Source organism: Myotis brandtii, unplaced genomic scaffold (genome assembly GCF_000412655.1).
Source record: "Myotis brandtii unplaced genomic scaffold, ASM41265v1 scaffold205, whole genome shotgun sequence".
In the NCBI taxonomy this organism is placed as follows: Eukaryota; Metazoa; Chordata; class Mammalia; order Chiroptera; family Vespertilionidae; genus Myotis; species Myotis brandtii.
Window position 1 is genome coordinate 660,050 of NW_005357638.1, and position 5,888 is coordinate 665,937.

Sequence of the window (5,888 nt, forward strand, 5' to 3'; positions counted from 1 at the left end):
TTGAAGCAACATTTTACTGATGACTTTTCGGTTTTCCATTTGTCTTTCATTCAGTTGATGTGGCACCCATTTTCCTTCCTTTAAAATCTTTCCCATTGCTTGTAAATGATCGGAAATTGTTTGCTGAGCAACATTTAAGCTTTCTGCAAGTTGTTTTTGAGTTTGACACCGCATCTTAATCCAACCATGCTTGTAATTGTTGGTCTTCAAACTTTTTCGGTTGACCTGGATGTTCTTTGTCTTTCACATCAAAATAATCACTTTTAACGTGTTTAAACCAGCGTTCACAAGTATCTTGAGATGGAGCATGTTCACCATAAGCTTCCCGAAGTATACGATAATTTTTTCTTCAAAATAAAGTGATGAATTAAAACTTCCCGCAAATGCTCTTTTTTTTGGCACGAAATTTGACATTTTTAAGCGTAAAAATATCTATGATGTGAACACCTTCAGAAAATTTGACATGTGAAGTTTTGAAGCTTGCTGTCAGTACAACAAAATAGCATACATATCAAATCACATATATATCAACATATGTGTAACTCCATCTATTGAAAAAAAAATCTGCATTATCAACCAGTACACCTAGTATAGGCCAAGCAGACTGCTTTGCTTTTTATATAAATTATGTAATTTAAAAACTCCTACCTCAACTTTATAGAGTAGGACTATTATACCAATTTTAAAGAAGTAAATTAAGACTCAAAGGTGATAAGTAACTTGTACAGTTATACAATTGGGAAGTGGCAAAGAAAGGATTTATACTCAGTTCTGAGTCCACATTCCACTGTAGCCATACTGCCTTAGAGATATTTAATGAGACTGACATGAGTTCAAAGGGAAAGCATCAAAATTAGACCTAATCATTCATATTTGTTGAATATCTTTCTTGTGTTGGGATATATTCTAAGCCCCTATGCCAGGCGTGGGCAAACTACGGCCCACGGGCCGGATCCGGCCCCATTTGAAATGAATAAAACTGAAAAAAAAAAAAGACCGTACCCTTTTATGTAATGATGTTTACTTTGAATTTATATTAGTTCACACAAACACTCCATCCATGCTTTTGTTCCGGCCCTCCGGTCCAGTTTAAGAACCCATTGTGGCCCTCGAGTCAAAAAGGTTGCCCACCCCTGGTCTAGCCCTTAACAATTAATACACAATAGAAATGTTTCATCTATGTAAGACATAAGGGGAAAAAAGAAAAAGTTTACAAAATACCTCTCACCAACATCTCAGAAAAGATTAGTTTGTAGGATATATGCTGAGAGGGAATTAGTAAGAATTATCTTTTCTCTGAAATTCTTTTTGAGAAAGTTCAACTGGCATGAAAGGTGTACAGAAATAACTTAATGAAGGAAAAGCTTCTCTAAGAGGGCCCTCTTGTGGAAGAAATCAGAATTGTTCACATAATTTCTTATTAAATAGCAGGTACACATGAAATTATTTAACACAGTAATTCTAACAACTTATTAAAATAAGAGTCAAACAGAGTACAGTTAGGCTAGTAAAAAGGAACCAAACTAAGTTCTAGATAGCATGAACTCTGAACTTTTACTAAAACACTAGCTGTAAATTAAAACATTTCTTCTTCAATATTTTAATACAAGCACAAAATTTCATTCCAATTTAAATGGTCTAAAATCCAAATGTTACCTATATGTTTTAATACATATAAGATAGCATACATATTACAATAAAGTAATGGCAATAATACTATTTACTTGTTAAATAACCCCCCTTCCCCCAAATGTATCTCATTTTAAAAATGTCTCCTCTGAAATTTTTTTTGGGGGTGGGGTGGGAGAGTGCTAAGCAGGTAGGGAGAGGAGAGAACATTAGATAAAAGCACAGGATTTAGTATTAGGATTAACAAACTAATTTCCAATCTTTAATTTATATTGATCCTGATATAAATAGATACTTTTAAGGAAATATTGGTGTACACTAAGCATATTAAATTAAACTAGAGGCCTGTTGCACGAAAAGATTCGTGCAATAGGCCTTCCCTTCCCCTGGCTGCCGGCACTGGTTTTCCTCCGGCACCCGGGACCCAGGCCTTCGCTCCGGCCGGAGCCACCTTCAGTCTTCGCTCCACCGCTTGGCGCCTACGTATGCAAATTAACCGCCATCTTTGTTGGCGGTTAATTTGCATATCATTCTGATCAGCCAATGGTGGGCATAACGAAAGTACGGTCAATTTGAATCTTTGTCTATTATTAGATAGGATATCACAATCTCCTGCAGGTCAGGTATTTACTAGTATTATAATATCTATGGCTGAAAATTACACGCTTGGAGTGTTAGGAAACCATCCATGCTTTGTTCCGGCCCTCCGGTCCAGTTTAAGAACCCATTGTGGCCCTCGAGTCAAAAAGTTTGCCCACCCCTGCCCTATACCCATGAAGCTCTTATATTCTGCTGGAGGAAAAGAGACTAAACAAGTAACCTAACAAAGTCATCTCAGATAGTCAAGACAAGATGAAATGATACAAGCTGACTAGGAAAGAGGAATGTCCTCTCTGAAAAAGTAACTTGAAGGAAGACCTTGTTGGGGAGGAGCCAGCCCTGTAAGGACTTGGAAGATAGAAAAGCCAAAGCCCTGAGATAGGAATGAGCTCTGGTATTTCAAGGAACAACAACAAACCAACAAAAATGGTGCAGCTGGAGCAGAGTAATGAGAGGTTAGAGCAGTTTTGAAATTGCCAAGTAGGCAATAAAGAAATCATGTAGAGTCTTATAAGGTGTGGTAAAGAGTTTCAATGGTATTGTAAGTGTGGTGTGAAAAGGATGCTTACACAAGTGACAAGATGCGATTTATATTGTTAAAGATCACTGGCTGATGTGTAGAGAATTGTGGGGAGGCAAGAGGAATCAGTTCAGGTGATAATTGACAGAAGTTGCTGAGGGAGTGTAAGAAAATGAAAGAAAAAGAATCAAGAACAACTAGGTTTTTTGGCTTGAGCAACTTGGTGGTGGATAAAGGTTATAAATATTTCTCTCTTTTCCGCATCCAGCATGGCTAGAGAGCAGTCTGGTTCCTGAGTAGGGGTGGCTGGAGATTGAGAAAATGAAAGAAAGAGACAGACACAGAAATAGAAAAAGCTGGGGTCAGGTGGGACAGCTGTCCTCTGATGGAGAGACAGTGACCCAGAGCCGATCAGCGCATTTATTTTATACAGCAAAATACCAGGAAGTTTTACTGAAGCCCAAGACAAAGGAGATTATGTGCATTCTTGTAGCTTCTTTGTAATCGTCACTTCTGGGTGGGCCCAGATAATTGTGTTTGTTTCTGGTGCTTGGCTGGATTTAGATAATGAAACCCACCCCCCTGGCACCTGAGCTGAAGGTCAGGCTGACAATACACCTGCCTCTGGCAAGGTATGTTTCCAGGGCATGGCTCTGCCAGGCACCTCTGGATTCAGATGACAATCAGCTCAGGGGCCTTTCCCAGGCGCTCTCTACAAAAGGTTCCACTGCTTGAGATGGCCTAAACTTAAAGATGAAACATTATGGAAGAAAAATTCAAGAATTCTGTTTTGGGTGGAACTTTCCAGAATGCTTGGTGAGAGGTAAAGGAGCGGTGGCCTCCTGAGCTGCATGCAGCAACGCGCTCTTCCCAGCTCCTCCACACCTGCCTCGGCCCACTCACCGGCTGTCATAAATGGTGAAAGAAACCACTTACTATGATGTTTTGGGGGTCAAACCCAATGCCACCCAGGAAGAACTGAAAAAGGCTTATAGGAAGCTGGCCTTGAAGTACCACCCTGTTAAGAATCCAAATGAAGAAGTTTAAAGAGATTCCTCAAGCTTACATACGAAGTGCTCTCTGATGCAAAGAAAAGGAAATTAAATAACAAAGGAGGAGAACAAGCAATTAAGGAATGTGGAACAGGTGGTGGTTTTGGTCCCCCCATGGACATCTTTGATATGTTTTTTGGAGGAGGAGGAAGGATGCAGAGAGAAAGGAGAGGTAAAAATGTTGTGCATCAGCTCTCTGTAACCTTAGAAGACATATAATGGTGCAACGAGAAAACTAGCTCTACAAAAGAATGTGATTTGTGACAAATGTGAAGGCCGAGGTGGTAAGAAAGGAGCAGTAGAGTGCTGTCCCAATTGCCGAGGTACTGGAATGCAAATAAGAATTCATCAGATAGGCCCTGGAATGGTTCAGCAAATTCAGTCTATGTGCATGGAGTGCCAGGGCCATGGGGAAAGGATCAGTCCTAAAGATAGATGTAAAAGCTGCAACGGAAGGAAGATAGTTCGAGAGAAGAAGATTCTAGAAGTTCATATTGATAAAGGCATGAAAGATGGCCAGAAGATAACATTCCATTGTGAAGGAGACCAGGAACCAGGACTGGAGCCAGGAGATATTATCATTGTTTTAGATAGGAAGGACCATGCTGTTTTCACTCGACAAGGAGAAGACCTTTTCCTGTGTATGGACATACAGCTGGTTAAAGCTTTGTGTGGCTTCCAAAAGCCAATAGCTACTCTTGACAACCGAACCATAGTCATCACCTCTCATCCAGGTCAGATTGTCAAGCATGGAGATATCAAGTGTGTATTAAATAAAGGCATGCCAGTTTATCGTAGACCATATGAAAAGGGTCGCCTAATCATCGAATTTAAGGTAAACTTTCCTGAGAATGGCTTTCTCTCTCCTGATAAACTCTCTTTGCTGGAAAAACTCCTACCTGAAAGGAAGGAAGTAGAAGAGACTGATGAAATGGACCAGGTAGAACTGGTGGACTTTGATCCAAATCAAGAAAGACAGTGCCATTACAATGGAGAAGCATATGAGGATGATGAACATCATCCTAGGGGTGGTGTTCAGTGTCAGACCTCTTAATGGGGCCAGTGAATAACACTCACTGCTGGCATTTTATATACAGTAGTGAATGAGTGAAGGACTGTAACCATAATATGCTCACTACTTGATATTGTTTTTGTTTTAATATTCAAGTATAGTAGTGTTTTAAAAGTTAAATGAAGAATAAACTCAAATATAAAAGCTCTGACTTTGCCCTATATGTATGATGACTTGTGTGCAAGATAAGTTTAATACCTGTAAAAAAATTCCCCTAGCATTTGCTAGGCCATACTTTGTAATTAATTTCAGTTATGTACATGGAATAGCTTAGACTGAAATGCTAGGTATATGTATTGACTTTGGTGTGTGACCCTTAATTGTTAAGCTATGAAGTTACAATTCTGTATTTAACTGGCAGTCAGACAAAGAACTGAATTTGTAGAGAAGTGTTAGTTTGTGTAGTTGTATTAAGTGATGCCTCTGCATTTATTCTGTTGCCTCAACTGTTACTTGAAGGTGGCATGCCATATAATTTAACCTGTGGTATCAGTGATAGAAATGATACCTTTCCAAAGAAGGGGTTTATCATAATCTGCTTCTTGAGGGCTTGCACCTGTAGAATTGCATTCCCTTCTGTGGTGCCATCTTTTTTTTTTATTATTATATATAACTATATATCAGTCCTTGGTTACATTTTTTCTCCCTCTCTTTGGACCATAAGCCTTAGAGTAGTTACTTCTAGAGTAGGCTAACTTAGAAGTTGAGTGATGAAACCTTCACATGGAGAAGTAATTTGCATGTATGAGATGGGAAGGTGTGTTTTAGGTATGTTACCGGCTTACTTTAAACCATTTAACTTATGCTCCAAAGTAACTGTAATTTAATGTTGGTAGTATAGCAAATTATGAATAGCTTTAATTGTATGTTTAAAGTCATGTTCACAAGCTTAAATCTGGATATCAGAATTTAAGCAATTCTTGAAATGTATGAATGTCTCCTTAATACACTGATTACAAAGTAAAAAAAAAAAAAGGATTCTGTTTTGAACTTTCTAAATTTGAGATTCAATCAG

The 5,888-nt window shown here is 38.7% G+C and overlaps 1 pseudogene; it reads left to right on the forward strand.

Moving 5' to 3' along the window:
• The first annotated feature begins 3,593 nt into the window (after positions 1-3,593).
• LOC102249715 lies at positions 3,594-5,029 on the forward strand (annotated as a pseudogene).
• The last annotated feature ends 859 nt before the right edge of the window (positions 5,030-5,888 follow it).